Source organism: Portunus trituberculatus, chromosome 43 (genome assembly GCF_017591435.1).
Source record: "Portunus trituberculatus isolate SZX2019 chromosome 43, ASM1759143v1, whole genome shotgun sequence".
In the NCBI taxonomy this organism is placed as follows: Eukaryota; Metazoa; Arthropoda; class Malacostraca; order Decapoda; family Portunidae; genus Portunus; species Portunus trituberculatus.
In genome coordinates this window covers 5,721,671-5,734,170 of record NC_059297.1, presented here as the reverse complement: position 1 = coordinate 5,734,170, position 12,500 = coordinate 5,721,671, and the positions used below count along the sequence as shown (strand labels likewise).

At 42.4% G+C, this 12,500-nt stretch overlaps 1 long non-coding RNA gene across 1 annotated transcript in view; it reads right to left on the bottom strand.

Moving 5' to 3' along the window:
* LOC123518366 overlaps positions 1–5,619 on the bottom strand; it is a 40,131-nt gene extending 34,512 nt beyond the window's left edge. The window contains exon 1 of the long non-coding RNA XR_006678768.1: positions 5,488–5,619. This is a non-coding gene — a long non-coding RNA (uncharacterized LOC123518366). The remainder of the gene's footprint in view (positions 1–5,487) is intronic.
* Positions 5,620–12,500: the final 6,881 nt, after the last annotated feature.

Here is a 12,500-nt window from a genome sequence, read left to right as displayed (position 1 = left end):
TGATTCTCTTTTGGCTAGTGTTGGCCTCGGGTATAAAGAGACAGGGTGGGCGGACATTAATACATTATTCCCTTCAGCTCTTCTTACATGAGATGCAAACTCTGCAGAAATAAAAACAATGCAGCATTTTCGTAATTTGAGATCGGTGGGTTTTAAAAAAGAAATTATACAATGGAAACGTGAATATAATTGCATTTCCGTGCATTGTTTAGGTTACATTTATTTATTCTGTCTTTCTAGTTTTATTCCTGCGTACATTTATTTTGAGTTTGTTGCTGATATTCTTTTTATCATTATTATGTCTTCCTTATATTCATTTCTTTTGTCTCTCACATATTCATATATATATTCATAACACTACACAGCGCACCAAAGCAAGACGTCGCGAGAAACCAGGAGTGAATGCGGCGAGAACAGGTATCTGAGGCTATCCTCTCCCCCGTGCATATGACACTGCTTGCCGTCTCCACTAAGAAGAAGGTCTTATCCGTTAACTGACTGGCGGCTCAGCTTTCACACTCTTCCCACAGTTGTACAGAAAAACCATTATTACTCAAGGCCTTTACCGTCAATACTTCCCACGTGCTCAGTGACAGGTTGCGTGCCATTACCTTCGTTGTGCTGGTGACTGAAGGGCAAGCTTGTGTACATTTTGCGAGGGGCGGCCACATCACCAGGCATTCAGAACATAGCTATGGTTCTTAGAATGACGATGGTTTTACACTTTCTGAATAAATACAAAAAGCTATAGTTTCCGGCACTCCAAAGCGCATTATTTTATTATATATCATTATCACTATTATTACTATTATTACTATCATTATTGTATTTTATTTATGTATTTATATGATTTATAGTTACTCATTTATTTTTTGGGTCTGATTTTCGTTACCGCTACTCGCTGGCTTCCCTCATTTACAGCAAGGTTTATTCATGTCTCGATAACTAAGCCACAGGGAAACTATCGCTCCCTCTCTTCTCAAAACCACCTTCCTTCCAGCAGGCGTTCCAACACAGTCTCCTCTTTCGCCGCTCCATCAGAGGTGTCACTCACGCCCCAAGCAGTGCCAAGTGTCTCATCGCCTTCACTATTCATGCTCACCCGTCTTTACCTCACGCCGAGTCAGTTTTATGGAATCTCGTAAATTTGTAGTTTTCCATTATTTCTAACTAGATTTTTCCTTCTTTAGTTGCAAATCTGTTCACTTATTCTAATACTTGCTACTCATGTTTCAATATATTCGTAAAAAGTAAGAGTTTTCCCTGTCAGTATTTATCATCATTGTTATAGTAATATCGAATGAATACTTTGTACATGATGAAATATTTTGAAGAGCCGAGTTATGTTGTTAATTAAAGAGTGTTCATAGTCCACATTTAATGAATGCGTCATGTTACACCTTCAAGCATGAATAAAGAAATCCCTTGAAGGCAGCTCACAAAATCTTGGATGACCACCTACACTCGCCTCTCAGCGCTGCCATTACTCGCGTCCACAGCGGAGGCTTCTCATTAAGAGGTCCAGCAAGGCTCGGAGGTGAAGCAAGGACCGACCCCATTATATGAGAGTGGCTGAGAAGGGAGAGTGAGCACGTATATGCTGCAAGATATACGTATACATCCTTCCTTCCCTCCAACACCTTACGCCTCCCCCCCGACCTCTACAACCACCACCACCACCACTGGACTCCGCGCCTCGCACCTCACTAAGGGTGGACGTCCATGCCTCGTTACCTTGCCGGCAGGACCTCAGCGCCCCGAGCGAGGTCATTCCCATGGCGCTATTCATATTTCACACCTGCGTGCTGGAATGATTCGCTTGGTATACATATACATTAATGTAGTCTGTCCCAGAATTCAGGGAAAGTATACTTGATTGGCCAATTATGCACGCTTTTAATATTCAAGAAAGAGTATTTTTAGGCACGTCTGCAGCTTTGTAACACAACACTCACTTTGTTGATACGCCCGTGACACAACAGTGCAGCAAAAAATAATAAAGAAGTTCACTGTTTTGCTAAGTAATCACTCAGCGGCTTCTGGTGCTCACTACATGAAAGTGTAATTTGCATGTTAGACATTTGTAGTCGAAAAGATTTTACGTTCAAAGTTGCAATATTTGTCTGAACTGTGAGAGTGTTGGTACTTTAAAGATGCAGCTTTGAATTATCATAAAAAAAACCGGTCAATACTTGTATTACAGCCCTGTCAGTAACTTGCTTAGATACCTTGCTTCCACGTAATATTACAACCAAGACTTGATAACAACTTGCATTCAGTGTTTTAGTAATGTATTCTGTTTCTCTCCATTTCCCCCAAGAATAACTCCTGAAAGTTGTGCATACGGAAATCGTGAGGCGAGGAGTGAGGGGCGGGCTGTGGGCGGTGGGGCATGCATGGCGAGACCACTCCTGTAGTTTTCCTCATGAGTTCAAGCCTGTCCTGAACGTCCGATGTGTAATGATCACATTAAAGTAAGGTTAGGCACGACGCGCTGACACGCCACGCTAAGTGCTCACGCCTGCACTCACCCTACACTGTGTTTGCGTGCGTGCCTGCGTGTGTGCGTGTGCGTCCATCTGTGTGTGTGTGTGTGTGTGTGTGTGTGTGTGTGTGTGTGTGTGTGTGTGTGTGTGTGTGTGTGTGTGTGTGTGTGTGTGTGTGTGTGTGTGTGTGTGTGTGTGTGTGTGTGTGTGTGTGTGTGTGTGTGTGTGTGTGTAATTCACCACGGTCGTCTGCTGGTCACTCAGCCAGTCTTCCCCATTACGGAGCGAGCTCAGAGGTCATAGACCGATCTTCGGGTACAACTTATAAGTTACAGAGTTTCTTGTATGTCTGTATTATTAAAAAGCAGATCCCCTATTAATTTTCAGTATTATCCTGGTATGGCTGCTGTAATGTTTTATTTTTCTGTCTTTCTGTGGCATAGGCAGGGCACCAGAGAAGGATGTCATTAGTATATACCTCATCTTGCCCTCCAATCTCCTTCCTGTGTTCTTTGTACAGAGTTACACTAGTTTTATCATTTAATGATTCTCGCCATGCCTGTGTGTCCTTAGTTTTCATTATGCTTGATATACTTTCCTTTGTTTCATTTTGTATGCTTCCTTTCAGTAGTGTGTGTGTGTGTGTGTGTGTGTGTGTGTGTGTGTGTGTGTGTGTGTGTGTGTGTGTGTGTGTGTGTGTGTGTGTGTGTGTGTGTGTGTGTGTGTGTGTGTGTGTGTGTGTGTGAAACATAGCTGGAGTTCCAAAACTATCTCACAAATAAATCGCAATGTTTTGTATGCAAATATTCTGCTAATCTTTAACAACAACATTATTATGAACTTATATATGAAACTGTTGAACACACACACACACACACACACACACACACACACACACACACACACACACACACACACACACACACACACACACGGACGGGTGGAGATATTTGGTGTGTCTCCTTTCACGTGTAGCCCCTGTTCACACACATGTAAATCGAGGAGTTGTGACCTTGTTGTCCCGGTGTGGTGTGTGCCTGGTCTCACACACACACACACACACACACACACACACACACACACACACACACACACACACACACACACACACACACACACACACACACTCACATTACTTATATATTTTTTAAGAACTTTTCATGATATTGATACGGAATAGCATTATGGATAATTTTCTGACCATTTTATAAGAGTCTCAATTAGAAATGCACACAAATACTTACAGAGATGATGCGGAGGCTCACCTGAAAACGCTGACATGGAAAGCGGCGACGTATTGGCCAGTAGTAAGAAATCACCTTAGCTAAATGTTCGCTGTTTTTTTTATGTGAATTAAAATAAGCAAAGATTGGAGACGAAATGCTCTAGATGAAGCTGGAAAATAGGAAATGCTTGTAAACTCCCGCAATCGTTGTGATCAAATGCGTACTCTTTTTGCTTGTGGCGTTAATGAGGTGGATGGCGAGGAAAATAAAAAAAATAGATGTTTGTAAATTGCTGGTGCTTTTCTTTCTAGATACAAGTACTGCTGTCAAAAAGGATGGATATTACGCTGAGTAAAGTGGCGATGCGTTCATTCCTTGCACAGCATCCCCAAGTGCTAACATAAGAAAAGAAAGTCTATTGAATTTAATTTCTAATAATCAAATAGAAATCAGTGTATAGAACTAAGGAACTGCTGCATATTAGTATTTTCTTAAAGACTGGTAAGAAATGGAATTGTCATAAGAGAAAGTCACTGCCTGATTCTAATTATTGGTTTGTTAGAAGTACTTTCCAGAATATGACACCACGTTATTAAATGAATTTGCGTGACATTTCTAAAGACGAGTGTAGAATAATGAGAAATACAAAGGATTTATAATCATTAAGGCCATTATTAAGTTTTCATTCGATATTTTTTTAGACCTGGAAAAAAAAAGAAAAAGCTATTACAGACAAACATCTTTTTGACACCGTATTCTCCACACCAGCCGTGCCGTGCGAGTAGACAAGCGGGGAGCCCATGAAAAGCCCGCCAGTAATGGAGAGCAGCAGTTGTTCCTGATCGCTGTCGTGCACTTGCTAAGCCATAAACTACTTGGCAAAATGAAATTGTCTTTTCACCTCGACAAACTGCATGTCCGCCGTGACTTTTTACCATTCGACTGTATATTTTTTCACTCTCCACTCTACTGGCCAGCACGCACACGCCTTCCTTCTGACCCGTCTATCATGTACTTATCTGTATCATACTTTCTCAATCCCCTAACGCTTTCACTGCAGTAAGCAAAATTCACAGTAATAAAGGCGATATACGGAATCCTTAAAAATATTTGCAAGAATGAAATGGATAAAAAATGGATTTTGTAATTTCTAACCGATATAATGATTGAGGGAGGTGAGTGTAGATTATGGAACGATGTCTCAAAGTGGTTAGTGATTATGGAAGGATGTGCCAAGTAGCAGTAAAAGGGTTAATAATCTTGCATCCATTTCCTATTCATCTTTACTGCAAACCTAACTCTCTTTCTCTCTCTCTCTCTCTCTCTCTCTCTCTCTCTCTCTCTCTCTCTCTCTCTCTCTCTCACAAACACACACAAATAATATCGTACTCACGGAATAACAAGTTCTATAAAATGTCTTTTTTTTTGTATATTTTTTTTTACACAGCCGCCGTCGTTGTGTTGGTGTCTCGGAACGTGGACAGAATATGGAAAGTAGCACAAGGAATGCGGTTACCGAGGAACACCTGAATGACAAGGCGATATTACTCAATTGGTGGAGAAGGTCGAACTTGACAATGACAAGATGAAATTTCAACTCAAAAGCGAAGCAAAATTTGTGGAAAAAGTGATAAATAGTTGTGGGAACATTTTTCTAACCAAACCGGGCTATGAAAAAAATATTCATATAAATCGCAATTTGGCTTCGTTAATTAGAATGACCGTAAAAAAAGAAATAAAGTGACCATGCAAGGGAAGTCCAATTCAGTGTGTACCTAAACTTGGAAAACTTGGCGCAGCGCTGGTCTGTCTGTCGCTCCAACAGGACTAGCACTCACACTTTCCCGCGCAGCCTGGACGGAGCAGCGCACCCTACCCCTGCCACCGCTCAAGAGATACTAAGAGAAAGGCGTGTGGTGCGTGGTGGTGGTGGACTGGTTGTAGTGGTGGCGACGCAGCCTGCGTGTATGTGTCTGTGTGTGTGTATGTGTGTGTGTGTGTGTGTGTGTGTGTGTGATGAGCCACGCCTTCCCCTCAGACTAAACTGCCAGGTACATTTTCCCTCCTTTCTTTCAGCTTATCCCTTCATTTATCGTCGTCTTCCGGCATTCCTTTTTATCATCCACTCATCCTCTTCCTCTTGGCTCTTCTGTTTTCCTCCTGTGCTCCCTCCATCGCGGGCTGAGAGAGAGATATCAGAGGAGACACGAGATCAAAGGTGAGGATAAAGCACTGCCAGAGATGTAAGACGAAAGTGTTTTTTATGAAAGATGTTTTCATATCGAGTGTCTGTTTACAACTTTGTGATGGGCTTAGTAGAGAGAGAGAGAGAGAGAGAGAGAGAGAGAGAGAGAGAGAGAGAGAGAGAGAATTGAAAGGTGATATCGCCTAAGGAAAACTGAGAGATAGAAGGAAGATAGAGAATGACTGATAGCTTTAGGAAAGATAACAAGGATGAAATGAAATCGTCCTGTATTTGTTACTTGAGGAAAAAATAACGAAAGAGAAATGTGAGCAGCCATAATAGTGAAGGGTTCTAATTCCCTTTAAAAAGAATCCGGTTAATTTAAAAAATGTGGAATTATTTTTGTAGTATACGAGTGCAGATTCGTACAGGAGTGGGTCAGAGTAACAGTAACTTCCTGTGTGAGTTTCCATTGTGTGTTTTGCCTTTTCCGTCAGTTTCAAGTCTGATCTACTGTCAATCTCTTTGTGGAATGTGACAGTTGTTACACTCTTAACCAATCACACAGCCTTAACATTTTTTGCAGTAGTTTTTTTGAGTCACTACGAGTATCATAAATAAGATTGTAGCTCACTTTCTTTATCACTCACTCACTCACTCACTCACTCACTCAATCAATCAATTAATCACTCACTCACTCACTCACTCACTCACTCACACACTCATTCAATCACTCAGTCTATCTATCTATCTATCTATCTATCTATCTATCTATCTATATATCTATCTATTCACCTTTCTTTTTTTTTCTTGCTTTCTTTCTTTCTTTCTTTCTTTCTTTCTTTTTTTCATTCTTTTTCTTTCTTTCGTTTCTTTCTTTCTCCTTCTCTGCTACAATTCTACATTCTCCTTCCTTCTCCTTTCCTCAGATCACAAACTGAAAACAATTCCATTCCCCATCATTCCCCTTCTGCTATCCTTTCTAACTCTACCTGACTACGGATGTTCACCTTAGAAAGACAACCTGTTTCATAATAGATGCCTATAAACGAACACCGACAATTTCGTACTCCTCTCAGCATTCCCCAGGTACATCACAACTGATAGCCCTCAAAAGCCCCGTGCCTGTTAGACGAGTTTGTTTGTTATCGCTCGCTTCGTTTCATATTCTCATCTCAGCGCTGTATCGTTCTCCGTCTGCCGTGGCCTCAATTTCCTTCGCTGTGATGGAAGGCGAAGTTGGTTGCTGCATCGGTGGTGGTAGTCGTGCGTGACGGGGATGCGTGGTGCGTGGCGGGCAGGGGAGCCATGAATCACCCTCCCGCCACCCGGAGTCATGACCTTCCACAGATTGCCGCTGGGATCTTCTATAATATGATTTTCTCTTGGAGGTGTTCGTGATATCTCTTTAAAAGTGAAGTTTCCGCCAGAAGTGGTGTTAACGTATTTCGAGACTGTGGTGATACGTTTGGCTAATGTAGAATATAAGATGGTGATGTATAATATGAGCACGTTTCCATACTCATTGTGTTTACTATTTGGTGCTTTTATACTGCTTCGGAAACTTATGTAGGGGAATTGAAATAGTGAAGACTTTGGCCATTGATCTTCTGATCTCCATAGACCTTTCCTAATGTAAATGAAATTGTCTAATCATGCCCAAAACTCGTGGTAGAAATGCATCCCAGTACTGAAGGGGGTAAACATGTCAGTCCTCGCATGAAACGTGTCATTATATTTTTACCCATCATCATCATTCATAACTTTGTCTGACCTTTTACGAGACTGCTAGTCAGATTAATGAGTCTATTAATCAATCGGAAAAAGGAAGCATTATACGTAGTGTCTAGTGAATGAAAGTGATTAAGATCTGTGAAATGATAGCCCCATGTTTTTTAACGTTTCTTATTAGGAATGCTTTAAACACGCTTTCATTGAAATTGCTGTGTTTATTTTATACCATGTGGGCTTTTGACGGGAATTTATGGGCTAAAGGTGATACTTTTTGGAGTACCTCCTATCTCAAAGCCCACCCGCTAGGAAACCCTTGCCCCGAGTGAGAGAGCCCAACCTACACTCGGACCATGGTAAGGATTCGAACCCGTGCTCTTGGAAACCCCTCGGACCCTAAAATGCGTATGGTTCCACTGTACCACGGCGGCCCCAAAGTGTTTTAACGATTCTGGTAATGCTTCAACACTTATTCTTCTTCATTAATGGAAAAAGATATCCATGAGAACCAGACGGATGATTTGTATGGCCTTTTGTTTAAGAATCCTATCCACTTTCTGGCCGGAGATGTATAGCGTCATTATCAGGTCATCCATTCACACATCAGCCGGATGTATGGATGGATGACGGTATTTAATTAGGAGAAAGTTTTTAATGAGCACCAATATAAAGTTCCTAACTGAAATATCACAGTCATCCTTCACCACCGGGCGATGCGTAAGTGTATGGTGCAGCTAAGTTTGGAAATAGCGTGGATAAAAAGTCGTAAGTCAGTAAGAAGGCACGAAATCCTCCCAGTCTGGTGTAGAATAGAAGGCCAGTGTTTCATTCATTAGGCCTCGGGGGGTTGTAGTGCTGCGTGTCAGAAGAGGGATGCGAACCTGAGCCGCGATGGTCTTTATTTCTCCAGTTTTACTCACTCAAGCTACGTAACTGATGCTTTATCTGACTTTTCGTGGAACGGAAGGCATCGCTCAGAAAGGAATTGCTACTATTATTACTACTGCTACTACTACTACTACTACTGCTATTTCTTCTTCTTCATTTTTTTTTTTTTTTTTCTTCTTCTTCTTCTTCTTCTTCTTCTTCTTCTTCTTCTTTTCTTCTTCTTCTTCTTCTTCTTCTTCTTCTTCTTCTTCTTCTTCTTTTTCTTCTTCTTCTTCTACTACTACTATTACTACTGCTACTACTACCACCACCACTACTACTACTGCTATCATAACTATTACCACTAAACTCATACAGGAACTTTATTGTCGTTATTATTGTCGTTGTTAAGATTAATGTAGTTTTTCACGATTACCACTGATCTAATTCCTTTGTTTGGTTATGTGTGTTGTTATCGTTAGTGTTGGTGGTGGTGGTGGTGGTGGTGCTGGCAGAAATAACAATAACGAGAACGATGACGACGTTTCATTTTCTTCCCGCGATTTAAGAGACCTTTCCTTCACATTTATTAAAGCACACTATAAGATTTTGAAGCTGTCTGTACTCGCTCACCTCCTCCTCCTCTTCCTCCTCCTCTTCCTCCTTCTCCTCCTCATTACTAAGAGTGGACTCCTTACTTCTTCCTATCTTCTCGTATTTACCTTCCTCAGTTCTCGCTCTCGACTTCCACCTCCTTACCTGCCTCTCCCCTTACCCATCACTGGCAGCTCATTGTGCTCCACCACGCCCCGAGGCGGAGATGGGCCGGACAGGAGGGAAGGAGGAGAGGAGAGGGAAGCGATATGGGCAAACATCTGGAAGGAGAGAGGGAGAGAGACGGAAGGAAAAGGGAAGAAAAGGAAAGGAAGGAAGGACAGGAAGAGAGGAGAGAGTAATAGTTGGATAAAAAATCTTGAGCGAAAGAGGAGGAGGAGGAGGAGGAGGAGGGGGAGGAGGAGGGAGAGATGGAGAGGAAATGGAAGGAATGAAGAAAGGAGGAAACTGTGGGAAAGAAAAAATGTAAATAGAGTAGAGAGATGGAAGGGAAAGTGAAGGAAGGTAGGAAGGGAGGGAGGAAGGGAAGGAGGAAAGGATGGATTGATGGAGAAAAATGTGGATGGAAAGACGTAAGGGAAAGGAGGAAAGAAGGAAGGGAGGAAGGAAGGAAAGAAGGAAAAAAAGGAAGGAAGGGAAGGAGGAAATAGGAATTGATGGAGAAAAATCTGGAGGAAAAGACGTAAAGAAAAAAAAGGAAGAAAGGAAGGAAGGAAGGAAGGAAGGAAAGAAGGAAAAAAGGAAGGAAGGGAACGAGGAAATAGGGATTGATGGAGAAAAATCTGGAGAAAGAGAAGGAAGGGAAGAGAGGAAGGAGAGAAAGAAGGAAGGAAGGAAAGAAGGAAAAAAGGAAGGGAGGAATGAATGAATGAATGAATGAATGAATGAAGGAAGGAAGGAAGGAAGGAGAGGTATCGACTTTAGTACTGTTCTGCCATTTCTCTCGGAACCTCATTACCTAAAGACAACACACACACACACACACACACACACACACACACACACAGAGAGAGAGAGAGAGAGAGAGAGAGAGAGAGAGAGAGAGAGAGAGAGAGAGAGAGAGAGAGAGAGAGAGAGAGAGAGAGAGAGAAGGAAGATATGACAAAGTTTGGGAATATAAAGGAAGGAAAGATTAAAAATTGACCATACCAATTTTTCTGATTTCAATTGCTTTAGTTCTTTCTGAGATACACACACACAATTGTTTAGTTCATTGGGCTTAGAATTCACAGTGCATTTATTTTTTTTCTAGTAAAGTTGCTTCTTCTATCTAGTATATTAATTTTTCTATCACCTATGCGTCCTTTCTCTAATACAAAGCTACTACCTATTGTTCTCTTTTGTTTAAGTTTTCAGTCATAACTTCTTTCCATTCTCATACGTTGTCTTAAATTTCTTCTCGTTCATACTGTGCTTTTCTGCCGCCTTGCTAATGGTCTTACGTTTTTCTTCCTCCTCCTTCTCTCCTTGTTGATGTTCTTGCTCTTCTCTTTCCCCTCACTTGACTTCATTTCAATTTCTTGTTGTTCTTCTTTTTCTAATTCTCCTTCTCCTTCTTTTCGTTCTCGTTCTCGTCCTCCTCGTCCTCTTTTCCTCGTCCTCCTCGTCTTCCTCCTCCTCGTCCTCCTCCTCCTCCTCCTCCTTCTCCTCCTCCTCCTCCTCGTCCTCCTCCTCCTCCTCCTCCTCCTCCTCCTCCTCCTCCTCCTCCTCCTCCTCCTCCTCCTCCTCCTCCTCCTCCTCCTCCTCCTCCTCCTCCTCCTCCTCCTCATCTCCATTTTATTTAAATTTTACAGTCTTCATCTCTTTTAACTTCTTGTTTTTGTTTCTCTTTCTCTTTTGATTTAAATTCAGATTAATTTCTTCTTCTTCTTCTTCTTCTTCTTCTTCTTCTTCTTTTTTGCTTCCTCTTCTTTTCGCTTCCTCTTCTTCTTCTTGCATCCGCTTCAGTCGATCAACCTGCTCTTCCTCCTTCAGCTCCTCCTCAGCCTGCAAATATATTAAGGGAACGGGATCCTTGGCAATTAATCTTTGTGGATCTCTGCTAGTCTGTGCCCATTACAAGAGTCCGCTTAGGAGAGATTTATTGCTGATGCACACACACACACACACACACACACACACACACACACACACACACACACACACACACACACACACACACACACACACACACACACACACACACACACACACACACACACGGCCCGGTAGCTCAGTGGTTAGAGCGCTGGCTTCACAAGCCAGAGGACCGGGGTTCGATTCCCCGGCCGGGTGGAGATATTTGGGTGTGTCTCCTTTCACGTGTAGCCCCTGTTCATCTAGCAGTGAGTAGGTACGGGATGTAAATCGAGGAGTTGTGACCTTGTTGTCCCGGTGTGTGGTGTGTGCCTGGTCTCAGACTTATCCCAAGATCGGAAATAATGAGCTCTGAGCTCGTTCCGTAGGGTAACATCTGGCTGTCTCGTCATAGACTGCAGCAGATCAAACAGTGAATTACACACACACACACACACACACACACACACACACCGCGTAGTGTAGTGGTTAGCACGCTCGACTCACAATCGAGAGGCCCGGGTTCGAGTCACGGCGCGGCGAGGCAAATGGGCAAACCTCTTAATGTGTGGCCCCTGTTCACCTAACAGTAAATAGGTACGGGATGTAACTCGAGGGGTTGTGGCCTCGCTTTCCCGGTGTGTGGAGTGTGTTGTGGTCTCAGTCCTACCCGAAGATCGGTCTATGAGCTCTGAGCTCGCTCCGTAATGGGGAAGACTGGCTGAGTGACCAGCAGACGACCGAGGTGAATTACACACACACACACACACACACACACACACACACACAGAGAGAGAGAGAGAGAGAGAGAGAGAGAGAGAGAGAGAGAGAGAGAGAGAGAGAGAGAGGAGGGGAGGGGAAGGCAGAAAATATTGTAAACATGTTGGAAAAATTTAAAAAACGAAAAAATGAAACCGGGAGGAAATAAAAGAACAAAAGAAACGAGAAAGACCAGAGAGAGAGAGAGAGAGAGAGAGAGAGAGAGAGAGAGAGAGAGAGAGAGAGAGAGAGAGAAACAAAGAAAAGTTAAACAAACGAAAAACACGCATGGTAAAAGAAAAGGAAATGAAGAAACAAGGAACGAATGAAAGAAAACTGAATAAACGAGGGAGAAGTGAAAGAATGAAAAAAAATAGATGGGAGAAGTAAAAAAATAATAAATATGGGGCAAAAAAGAATGTAGAGAGAGAGAGAGAGAGAGAGAGAGAGAGAGAGAGAGAGAGAGAGAGAGAGAGAATAAATTTGCATATGCATTGGGAGTGTTTTCAATGTGGTGCTTGACTCCAATATAAATCAAAGTAACGTGACTTGTTTCCTGCTGATTAGATTGGATTT